Source organism: Vanessa cardui, chromosome 12, assembly GCF_905220365.1.
Source record: "Vanessa cardui chromosome 12, ilVanCard2.1, whole genome shotgun sequence".
In the NCBI taxonomy this organism is placed as follows: Eukaryota; Metazoa; Arthropoda; class Insecta; order Lepidoptera; family Nymphalidae; genus Vanessa; species Vanessa cardui.
Window position 1 is genome coordinate 2,724,639 of NC_061134.1, and position 13,684 is coordinate 2,738,322.

Consider the following 13,684-nt stretch of genomic DNA (forward strand, 5'->3'; position numbering starts at 1 on the left):
ACCTATTTATATATTCAACTCCATTCTAAGATAATCATGATCAACGATGTCGTTAATGTAACTTTATATTCGAGACATAATTATCATTTATCATCACTAACGGGAATATCCAGCAACACAGCATACGCGGTTTGAAAAGTTAGACAACTAACTGAATTTAATGCTCAATTAGTAGCTTTAGTTATTTCCATAGTTACATACTTCAAGACATATCATATAGAAACTCCTTGATCTGCCACAAGAGCTATGAGATATATTTTTAATCTTGAACTACTGGTTATATGCAATAAATATACATACATACAAATAAATATCGCGTTAATAAATCAATATTATTTTTATAAAGCTAAAGAGTCTGTTAGTTGGTCGCGCTCATTGCCGAAACTACACGTTCAATTTGAAAAAAAAATCAGCGTTAGATTTACCGAAAAAGGCTATATACCTTCTCGTTACGAGGAATAAGAGTTCCACTGGAAAATATTGCAAAAACAGGGAAAAAAATCCCCTTGAGAGCTCCCAGTGTGTGTCCAGTAAAATAAGAAAGAATATTTCGAAAAAATCATGTACGACAGAATCTTTAAAAAGTCCAATCCAGTCACACGCGTACGAGTTTAAATTTCGAAGTAAATCTTTCCTTGAAATCTTATAAAATCTACTCAAAATTCAAGTTCCTTATTCCATGACTAGCAAATACAGTAGCGTAAAGTTGTGATTACATTTGCATTTATCTCAAACTTGCCTCGACTCTACGATTTCCAATTCCGACGTTCGTAAGTCCGTGGCACAGTTACCGGTCAAGACTGAAGTCACTAGATATCGAATTTTGTATTTACAAATTTATGCTTTAACAAGCTGTGCCAGCAATGCAAATTTAACAAAAAGAAATATGATTGTAGCCTAGGTTACTCCTTATTATATCAGGTATCTGCCATTAAAATCCCGTCAAAATCGGTCCAGCCGTTCCAGAGTAGCCAAAACAAACAAATTGTAAAAAATGTTATTTTGTTATGTACCGTGTATACAAATATATGCATTGATTAAAAAAGGGCTATTTTATTAAAAGCCATTATATAATTGGTATGTAAGTAAAATAATTTGGTATATGTCACGACAGCCACCCTCAGGGTAGAAGATATATCTTCAAAATTCCATCCAAATCCGCACAGCCGGATTGAAAAACAAACATGCAGATGGTGATGTAACATTTAATGATGACAATATGAATACTTTAATTAATGAAATATAATATGCAATCCATTAACTTATACAAATAAATTAACATTATAGTAACGAAAGCATTTGCTTTGCGAGATATCTAGCTTTGGTAATAAATATTTTTATAATAAATAAGATATTTATTTATAAATAAGAAAGCCAGATATAGAATGAACTTATCAGATACAATCTAATTTGTACTTCCTTGGTAACTTTAGTCGTATAATACAACACACACAAGGAAATCTTATAAGCACGAACGTTACTCACTCACACAAATGCATCATAATAATATTTTACGTGGAAAGCCGCACCGTCGGGAATAAATAGATCTATAGCGCCTGGTAGTAATTGGTTATGATCACCTATAAAACAAAGAAGTTTATTTTTGTAAAAGATCTTTTGATCGATGTTCCATTTATGAACACGAAATGGTTGTATATTTTGTCATGTATATTGTAATGAATAATGATTGACAGTTAAATACTAGATTGGTACGTCACTTGAGAAAAAAAAATAGATTTTTTCACCGTTCAATCTCCATCGTGTCTTCTCCATCGCACGTGACATTGGCGAAATAGTCTGTGCCCTCTTGGCACAAATAAAAGCCATTACAACAATAGATATTAATATTAATTAGTATTCAAATCAATTGTCGTATTGTTATAAAATCAAATATATTACTTATTGTGTTAGTTATTTTCGAATTATTCATACTTGTTTGGACTGGCACTCATCATCGTTTAAATGATTTATTGCTTAACATAAAATTAACCTGAAAACATAAACAAAACAAATATTACTTAAAAAACAACACTCCAACACTTTCTAGTAAGAAAAATATATAAGAAAAAACATAAATCATTCAATATCTAAGATAAGAAACTAATGACAACTTAAATATAAAAACAGAAAGTATATAAAGCATGTGAAGCACTCGAGGTTTTAAATATATTAGGTAAATCTATCTAATTCTTTACCGTGGCATATGGGCCACCTGATGGTAAGTGGTCACCATCACCCATAGACAAAGACGCTGTAAAAAATATTTACTATTCCTTACGTCAATGCGCCACCAACCTTGGGAACTAAGATGTTATGTCCCTTGTGCCTGTAGTTGACACTGGCTCACTCACTCTTAAAACCAGAACACAACAACAATGCGTACTGCTGTTTAGTGGTAGAATAGCTAATGAGTGGGTCGTACTTACCCAGGCGGGCTTGCACAAAGCCCTACCATCAAGTAAAAATAAATAATAAAAATAATTTTTACATTTACATAACAAGAACACATTTGAAAGCTATGATACCTACAAAGGGGTGCAAAAAATAAATATTGGTTTCTCACGCTGAGGCGAAACTTGATAGAAATATCGAATAAACAATTAAATTCCAAGTAAACCCTTAAATCATCAAGTTATGTAATTAACTCCGCCCTAATTAATTATTTATGATAAGGATATTTAACATAAATTGTTTGAATAACTTATAAACGACCTTTGGGATCTGATAGAGAACAGAGATTTAAGTATTTATACCAAAAAGGTCATAAGTCAAAGCTAAAAAATCAAAATCAAAATAAACTTTATTCAAGTAGGCTTTTACAAGCACTTTTGAATCGTCATTTTACAATTAAGTGAAGCTAACACCGGTTCGGAAAGTTGATTCTATCGAGAACAACCGGCAAGAAACTCAGTAGTTACTCTTTTTCAACATTTAAAATTATTTAAGTCGAAACCAGAGTCAAAATATTTGTTCAATATTGAGTGTTACGCTTATCACTACATAGTATAAAACAAAGTCATTTACTCTATCCCTTTATCCCTATGTATGCTTAAATCTTTTAAACTACGCAACGGAATTTGATATGTTCTTGTGTTTATATAGAGTGATTCGAGAGAAACGTTTTTGTATAATAGGTTGGGGAAAAAGTTTCTTCGTATTTTATATGAAAATTCAAAAAGTTTTTTTTATAGTTTATTTACATTTGACTAAAGTATGTAGGTGCCATTTTGTTCCATAACTTTTTGCCATCTTGTTGGTAGTGACATGATCCCATTGCTGTAAAAAGTTTGGGGCTTCTGATCGAAAAACTGCGACAAGTGGCTTTGGCAGTCCTCTCGTAATGTTAACCTGACACTACCTAAGGAATTCTGCAGAGACCGAAACAGATGAAAATCTGAAGGTGCAAGGTCAGGACTATACGGCGGATGCATTAATACCTCCCAGCCAAACTCTCGTAATTTTTGTTGAGTGGCTAAAGATGTGTGAGGTCTAGCGTTGTCATGGTGAAAAACCACACCCCTTCTGTTGATCAATTCTGGCCGCTTTCTCTCAATTTCTTGCTTCAATCTCATCAATTGTTCGCAATACAGTTCTGAATCGATGGTCCTGCCGGGCGGTTACAGCTCATAATGAATGATGCCCTTCCAATCCCACCATACATACAGCATTACCTTGTTGCGAGTTAATCCGGGATTTGCCACAGTCTGTAAAGCTTGACCGGCCTTTGACCACGATCTTTTTCGCACGTTCTTGTCGTATGTGATCCACTTTTCATCACCAGTTATCAGCTTCTTCAAAAATGGTTCGGTTTCATTACGTCGTAATAAAGAATCACAAATGAGTACACGGTTCATTAGGTTTCTTTCAGTGAGTTCATGAGGCACCCATATATCGAGCTTTTTTGTGTACCCAGCTTTATTCAAATGAGTCAAAACCGTTTTGTGGTCAATTGCCAGTTCTTCAGCTACATCGTAATTACTAATATGCCGATCTTGCTCCACTTTTTCAAAAATGACATCAATTTTGTCCGTAACAGGGCGACCAGAGCGAGATGCATCTTTGCTATCAAAATTTCCGGCTTGAAAACGCTTAAACCAAACTTGCGCTACTCTCACAGATACTGCATTAGGTCCATAAACATCACAAATTTTTGTCGCGGCTTGAGTTGCATTTTTACCTTTTTTATAGTAAAATTTTAAAATGTATCGAATTTCTTCTTTAGATTCACTCATTTTAACAACAACAAAAACAAATGAAAATCACACAAATTCCTAATTTGAATTTGGAAGTGCCTTCTTTAAAATTAAAACTTTTTAATGATACCAAAACCAGCCAGATACAAATGGTATAGCCAAAGAGATTTTATTACAAATTCATACATACTATATGCGAAAAGACTTTTTCCCCAACCTAATATAATTCATGGACAATATAGTAAAGAAAAAGCTGATAATTTTAAAAGTGTCTAATGTGATGTCGTAAATTAACAAATTCTGTAGAACATTTAGTATCAGTTTTGCACCAAAGCGAAGCCTTATCGGGTCGCTAGTTGATTATAAAATATCTAGGTACCTATACTTAGTGGTAGGCTTTTTATAAGCCTGGGACGTAGGCAACAACAACTTATCAGATATTCTACCGCCAAACAGTAGTACTCAATATTATTGTGTGCCGGATTGAAGGGTGATTGAACCAGTGTAACTACAGGCATCATAATATCGTAGTTCTCAAGATTGGTGGCGTTGTAAGGAATTTTTATATTTTTTACAGCGCCATTGTCTATGTGCGATGATAACCTTACCACCGATTTGTGACCCATTAGTTAGCAAATATGCTCGTTTGACAACCTATATTAAAAAAAAAAAAAAAAACAAATTAAATATATAAAACTTACAGATGCCAGATTTGAACCCGCAATCTTTGCTTGAAATTCACGTTTTCAAGTCGCTGGGATATCTCAGTTAATTACTACCCAGTGTAAGTGATATATGTGAGGAATAGTTGATATTTCTTATGGTCTGATTCTTATTTTTAAGTTTTTTTCTCTAAGTTCAGTTCATCTCTTGATAATCATAATCGTGGTAACTCCTAACCGTTAAGAAATTTAAATTTAAAATTCGAATAGAACCTAGCTCTTCGCTCCAAACTGACTCTGGAGTCAATAGAATCTGATTAAAAAGTTTTTAATTCATTCATTATACGCCATCTTCAAAAGGGTTAATCATCCACTTGATTGGTTCCCTCAACTCGAATCTCAGTCTTACAGTACATAAACTTTATAATATATTTTCCACTTCAATCGGAATCGAAAGGTAATAAGTTCTGTCGTATATTATTACTGAATCGTTTAGTTTGATTATACGATTCAAATTATAAATTGTTTTGTTTCGGATTAGTAAAGTAATGGCGTCTTCTTCTTTTGTAGGTAAAATAAATGATAGAAAGAGATAAAGCGTTGTTTATAAGTTAGGTCTTTATTATAAGTCAATAAAAATAGGAAAACAATTAAATGTCACAATGCAAGGCTTAGGTGGTGTTGAATACATCCAATCACGCTTCTCCATTATGTGTAGGACGATATACCTATGTATATGGAGGATTTTCCCGACGCTTGCAGGATTTCTCATGGTATTCACGCGAGTAGGAGATTAATTAAAACACAAATTGGACGCAGGAAATTCAGAGGGAAATCAACATGCTTTAATCCAAATTTTTAAATTAACACTCATTCAAAAATGATATGTTATTATAAGTAATGAAGTAATTTACTTAGGAATTATTATAATTATATATCAACAACAACAACAACAACAACAACAACAACAACAGCTTGTAACCAGTGCTGGGCTAAGGCCTCCTCTCCCTTTGAGTAGACGGTTTGGAACATATTCCATCACGCTGTTCCAATGCGAGTTAGTAGAATACACACGTGGCAGAATTTCTATGAAATTAGACACATGCATGTTTCCTCACGATGTTTTCCTTCACCGCCGAGCACATGAATATTCAGAGGTGTTTGCCTGGGTTAAACCCGCAATCATCGGTTAAGATGCACGCGTTCTAACCACTGGGCAATCAGTTCATTTTGATTTATTTAGATCGACGAAAATGTCTATCTTAAGATAAATCACATCGAGTAAGCATTTAGCTTAATTTTTCCACGTTTTTATTTATGGTAAAATGTTTTGTGGTGCTAGCATTTCGAATGTTGGAAAATCGCCAAGCGAACTAAAGTTGCGTGAGATAAAAAGCTATAAAGAATTAGATATTGCTCTATCTGATTTGGACTTCGATCTATATAACTTATTGATTGAGATTTCGGGAATTCTCATCAAATATTCTATCGCCGAGCAGGAATACTTATTATGCTGTTTTTCGGTATGAACGTTGAGTTAGCCAGTGTAACTACAGGCACAAGAACTATAGCAACTTAATTCCCAAGGTTAGTGGCGTATTGGAAATGTAACGGTAGGCTTATATTTGTAAGAGCGCCTGCGTCCATGGGTGATGGTGATCTATTTGTAAAATTGTCTTTTTTTGGAGTATATAATCTATCTATTCCTTTAACTTTACTATTTTTAACATTAAATGTTAAACGTTAACAATATCTAAGAAATGTATACAACGTATGACAGCAATTTTTATAATAAATGAAAGTAATATTTTCCCTTCTAGAATGAAATGTTTCTCAGAAGAATAATATACAAGACACACCTAAACGCCAACAAATGACATTTATGGGTAGAGGATAGAAAACAATCTAATACCATAAAAAGAAATGTCCACATTTATTCAATTCATTTTGTAACTTGCTAATTTTTTTTGGCTAGCTAATCCCTGACGATTTGCAAAATAATCATTTTCCTTCGAGGAAAACCTCTTGCGATTATAATTTTAATTGAATCTGGCAACATTTCTGAAAGAAATGTAATTCTATGTTCATCCATTTATTGAAGATAAATTCTGTTTATTTTATCAGCGTAATATTTCATATCATCATTACACAGTATAAAACAAAGTCGCTTACTTCTGTATGCGACTTTGTATACTTAGATCTTTAAAATTACAAAACAGATTTTGAAGTGATTTTTTTAATAGATAGATTGGTTAAATATTAAAGATTGTCTGTATAATATATGCACAATGTATTGGAGAAACAGATAACTTAGGTTTCTAAAGTAATATCGTAGGACGTAGTGGTTTGTATTGTCTAGTGACTGAAAAACTATAAACGTCATAAGACATTACTTGGGTTCATTAAACCAAAACCAGCTCAATCGTTTAAGCCTTTGAAACCGAGCGGACAGGCAGACAGTTTTTTTTCTTAGTGGTAATATGATGTACAAAATTTTATATCATCATCATCATCATCATCATCATCAGCCCGTTGTTGTCCACTGCTGGGCAAATGCCTCTCCAAGTGCACGCCACTATGGTCTTATCCGGCTACTCGCATCCAGCTCCTGCCTGCCGCCTTGCATGACGTGACGGGGTGTGCTAATTTATATCATGTCACTGTTAAATTGTAAATATCGTTAAATTATAATCTATCTCGTGACATTAAATTGGCATAAGATTGTGAACCGCAACATACTGCTTATAATTTAACAGTATATTTTTCAGGTTTTTTAGGTAGATTATTATCTATCGAAGTGAATTTGTCTGTTGTGTTTTCAAGGCAGTTTCGATAAAATCTGGTACGTTACGAGTTTGAACTCCAAGGCCGGACGTAGATTTTTATAGACTTTAATCTCTCATTGTACTATCGTGGACGAAAACTTGTGTATATATTTTCTAGTATACCATTTCCATTTCTTTATTTATTAGATGAAAGTTTAAATTTGACGGTTTTGATCAAATAATGCACACATAATGTGAAAAAGACGCTCGTTCGAGTTTCCACAGCTGTCATCATGAAAATAAAGAAATGGAAAAAGTATTAATATGTTTTTTATGCTATTGGTGGGTTTAAATTTATGGTTTCATTTATGGACGAACATATGGGCCACCTGCTGGTAAGTGGTCACCGCCTATAGACAATTTCGCTGTAAGAAACATTAACCATTCATTCCATCGCCAATGCGCCTTCAACCTTGAGAACTAAGATGTTATGTCCCCTATGTCTGTTACACTGGCTTACTCACCCTTAAAACCGGAACACAACATTACCAAGTACTATTGTTTAGCGTTAGACTATCTGATGAGTGGGTGGTACCTACTCAGACGGGCTTGCACAAAGCCCTACCATCAAATGAAGTGAAAGTGTTATCTCACAAAGATTTTTTTAAATACAATTTGCTTTACGTAAAGGATACATTTCAAATGGTATAATTACAATTGTGTTCCCAGTGTCTAACACGTGCTGTTGAATGTGGCCGAAGTTCGGTTACGCGTTGAATATCAAAACGCAAATACAAAGCTTTGTTTAACTGAATTAGCTTACTGCACGCTATGTTCATGTATCTCTGTTTATATATCAATCTTAATATTATGAAAGTGAAAGTGAGTTCGTTTGTCACTTTAACGTTATAAGTATTTAAATATGAAAATTATAAAATTTTACGTATCACATCACATCAATTTGATGGGTGCAAGCAAAGACATTCAGCATGTCAGTAGACCACGGAGGTCGTCATATACATACAATTGTACCCACATTTATTTAACGACCAAGTCTTTGCTCAAATGATGCCTGGAAGAGATCGCTGCTCTAGTAAGTAGGCGCCATGTAACTTCTGTTAAACCAATTATTATTTTTCTGTTTAAAAAAAAGTTTAAAAAATCTTAAATTTTGAAGCAAACTTGATAAGTTATAATCGTATTAGTAAATTATATATTAATAAAATAAAAAATCGTAATCATTCATTCGTTTAAATTTATAAAAGGAATGTTCTTAATTCAAATTTATTATTAGTTGTGCTAACGGTACACGAATGAAACGACTGCGGTAATTATATTTCCGCGTAGCTTGGCAGAGGAATGAACGAAAGCGTAACGCAATTTGTCGGCGGAACACAGAGATAGTGTCTAAAATGTTTCGACGTCCCTATACAAGCTCTTTGCCACGACTCTGGACTATCAATTATTTTAGTTAGATATCTTATAGATAAGTATCTATATATCAATATATTATGAAAGTGAAAGTGAGTTCGTTTGTCACCTAATCTTATAGATAAGTATCTATAAGATATATATCTATACAAATATTAAAAATGTGAAAGTAACTCTGTCTGTTCCTCTTTGGCAACCACACCGTTGAACCGAATCTGATGAAATGCAGTATGAAGTAAACTCCAAAAAAGAATGGCTATTTGCCAACAATACACAACAACCAATCCCCTAAAACGCGAGCAAAACTGCGGGCGCTTACTGGTCAGTAATGTTTTATTGTTATTATATGATTACCAAAATGTATTGTCAATCGTAGGTATTTCGAGAGAGAGAGGAGAGGTATCTCTGACTGCGAACTATATCCAATAAGTTTCAATCACATGTTAAAAATCTTTGATTATAAAGGCTATATTATTACCAAAATGTAATGTCAAAGGTATTTCGAGAGAGAGAGGTAAGGTATCTCTGACTGCGAGCTATATTTATATATGTCTATTTTATTTATTTATTTATTTAACAGTTTATTAAAATTTGCCAGATACAGTACAGATACAAATATATAAGTCACAGGAAAGCAAAATTTAAAAGGTATGCTTATCCCTATAAGAGATTTCTTCCAGCATACCCAGAAGAGTGAAAATAGACAGAACAGTGAAAGGTAGACAGGCAAGAGTATACAATTACAAAATAAAACTAAAACAAATACTAAACTAAAAATGAGAAATATATATATATATATATATAATACATTAAAGTTTACATATATAAATGCTTATAATATACATACATATAAATACATATACACTACTTAATATGCCAAAATTAGGAGACTGATAAGAAATGCTCTTTTAACTTCTTTTTAAAAATGTGAATTGAATTAGAAGTGCGAATCGTGCACGGCAGAGCGTTCCACAAACGCGCTGCATGCACTGTGAAAGCGGAGGTGTAAAAATTAGAATTATGAGAAGGGATTTGTAGTAGGAGCTGGACATTAGGACGGCAAGGAGAACCAGGAGGATGCAAGAACTTGAAACGTTCTCGAAGGTAATTGGGATATAAGGGATTAAAAAGTATATTATAAAGGAGACATAGAACGTGAGTATCCCTGCGAAGACGTATAGGAAGCCACTTGAGTTCAGCTCGAAATCTAGAGACATGATCAAATTTGCGTAGACCAAAAATGAAGCGGATGCATAAATTTTGTAGCCTCTCAAGTTTATCAAGCAGTTCTTCAGTAGCGTCGAGAAAACAGGAATCAGCATAATCTATCAGAGGAAGCAAAAGAGATTGAACAAGAAGAGTTTTTGTTTTTGTAGGAAGGAAATATTGAAGAGGTTTAAGGGAGTGAAAGGAGAAATTAATCTTTTTACTTACCTCATTGATATGCTTGGACCAGGACAGGTCACTACTGAAAAGAAGACCCAAATTTTTGGCATGCTCGGTATAATTAATTGGTATGCCGTTATATGCCAAAGGAGGAATGCTATTTAAAGAGAGACATTTATGCATATATCGACTTCCAACAATTAATGCCTGCGATTTTGCGGGATTCACGACAAGGCCAAAACTGTTAGCCCAATTGTGAATCCGTTTGAGGTCTTCGTTTATACCAGTAATAGCCGTAGTAACATCCACAACACTAAAGTGGCGATACAATTGTAGATCATCTGCATAAAGGTGAAACTTAGAAGAAATTACCGCTGATATAGTATTAATGAAGACAGAAAATAAAAGAGGGGATAGCACACTGCCTTGAGGAACGCCCGAATTAAGCGCGCTCCAATTTGAGCTTAATTCACCCAACTGAATGCACTGCGAGCGTCCTCGAAGATATGATTCAAACCAGATACACGCAGAGGATGACACGTTTAAAGATCGTAAAACGCATAAAAGAACATCATGATCTACCGAGTTAAATGCATTGCTAAAATCAAGCAATACAACTACAGTAAGTTGACGATTCTCCATAGCGTATCGAATGTCCTCCGTAACCTTTAGAAGCGCTGTAACCGTGCTGTGACCAGCTCGAAAACCAGACTGCCAAGGGCTCAGGAGACGATTAGACACGAGGTAAAACGCCAACTGTTCGTGAATGATATGTTCCAAAACTTTAGAAAGGAAAGGGAGGATTGAAATTGGTCTATAGTGTGAAGGAGAACTAGGGTTAGGTATTTTAGGTAGAGGGATAATGTGAGCATTTTTCCATACTGATGGAAAAGTGCAGGTATATGTCAATTATATGTTAATTTTTTTTTATTATTAAGGCGTATTACTCGATACATAATTCTATAGATATTGAAAAAAATAGGGTTAGTATTCGTTGTTTTAAGCAGAATGTGAAATAATTCAGCTATTGTAGATATTTAAATATGTAATTGATTCGGGAGAGAGTTACTACTGAGTTTTTTGTTGTTTCTCGTTAGGATATACATTCGAAATAACCTATAATGTATAAACTTGGTGGTAGGGCTTTGTGCAAGCTCGCCTGGGTAGGTACCACCCACTCATCAGATATTCTATTGCTAAACAACAGTGCGCAGTATTGTTGTGTTCCGGTTTAAAGGGTGACTGAGCCAGTGTAACTACAGGCACAAGGGATATAGCTTCTTAGTTCACAAGGTTGGAGGCACATTGACGATGTAAGGAATAGTTAATATTTCTTACAGCATCATTGTCTGTGGTGATGGTGACCCATATGCACGTCCGACAACCTATACCATAAAAAAATGATTTTAATTTTGACAGACAGACGTCGTAAGCATTGCATTTATAGTATTTTAAGTTGAAGTGAGAAGTCTTTGGGTACAAAGAGTGCTCAAGGTCGAAATTAAGTCAATTGTACGTTTCTTTATGTAACGTGAGATAGGATAACGTCAAGGTTATATGAATAATAAAATAGATTGTTACATCTGAGAGAATTCGATTTTATTCGATTTATAAATATACATTTTATTGGTAAGGATTGCTTTTACTTATTTATTTATTTAAATACTATATTGGTCATCATATATTAAATGAGATGAAAGTTGGACTTAATACCTGATGGCATTCTCTGCGAGTCAACTTCAAGGTCAAAGTCAAGGTCAAACTGAAAACCATGAAGGTTGTAATTAAAAGTAATAAACGAAAATTCATACACATATAGTATCAATACAATAAATATATTTTGACAGCGTCGTTACTTCTGATTTTCCATAACACAAGTACTTTGACTACTTACATTGGGATCGGAGTAATGTATGTGATGTTGTATATATATAATCTAAAGCAAAAACATATCAAAAATAATAATAGTGCAAATATAAATCATGGGAACTAGGGGCTTAAGATTTTTAAAATAAACAAGTGACCCGCCCCATCTTCGCATAGTTGCAATGCTGATACTAGTGTAAGGATCCTATGTCATAATGTCATCCCTACTACACCAGCCTACCTGCTGCAGGCTGTATAAGGTGTGCGATTCCAAGACTAGGGTCTACTTATCATCTCGCGCTAGACGGTCGTCATGCTGTCGGCACGTTAGATAATACAATTAGTATTTCGCTAATTGTTATTATTAACAGCTATTTTAATGAAAGTTATTGTAAAATTCTTTATTTTGATAAAACATAAAATAAGAGTGTTTTGTCGGTAGATTGTTTTTTTATAATAAATTACCACTTCTGATTCTTATACTAGATATACTGCAGAATTTCTTATAATGTTCACCGTTTTACAGTAATTCTCTATTATATTATAATACATGTATTATACATATAAACATTCCCCATAAATCAATATATCTATTAAAAAAAATACAGACGAATTGATAATACATAAGAACAGACAGCGATCAGCCACTTTGTTTTATACTATGCAATGATTATTTTAAATTTTAATGGAATAAAGGTATATTCTCTTTATAAAATATTTGTGTTTCTTGTTTATATTTCAACGTCAATATTTCGTGCAAACATTTTAATACAATAGCTTTCGAACAGTTTTCGTAACAACATTCCGAAGAGCTTTTATTCTCCAGAATACAAAACATCGTACGAGTTAATTCAGATAGGAGATTGGTACTAAACCCAGCCTTAGTTACATTCATTTTAGACGTGTATATACAACACAGATATACGTTATTATAAAAATCAGGATAAATTTGGCTTTGTTATTATTTCTATGTATTATTTTCTAAAGTAAAGTAGCCTGAAAATTCCCCACTGCTGGGATAAGGCCTCTTCTTTTATTAAGAAGAGGGCTTGAAACATATTCCAATACGCTGTTCCAATGCGGGTTGGTGGAATGCACATGTGGCAGAATTTCGATGAAATTAGACACATTCAGGTTTCCTCACGATAATTTCCTTCACCGCCGAGCACGAGATGAATTATAAACACAAATTAAGCACATATATATAGTGGTACTTGCCTGGGTTTGAACACGCAATCATTGGTTAAGATGCACGCGTTCTAACCACTGGGCTATCTCAGCTCAGGTATTATTTTCTAGGAAAATGTAATATGTATGTATATGTTTTGTTTTAACAGCGCGTTATCAATGGTTTTTTAATTAAAAACACGGACAATCAAAT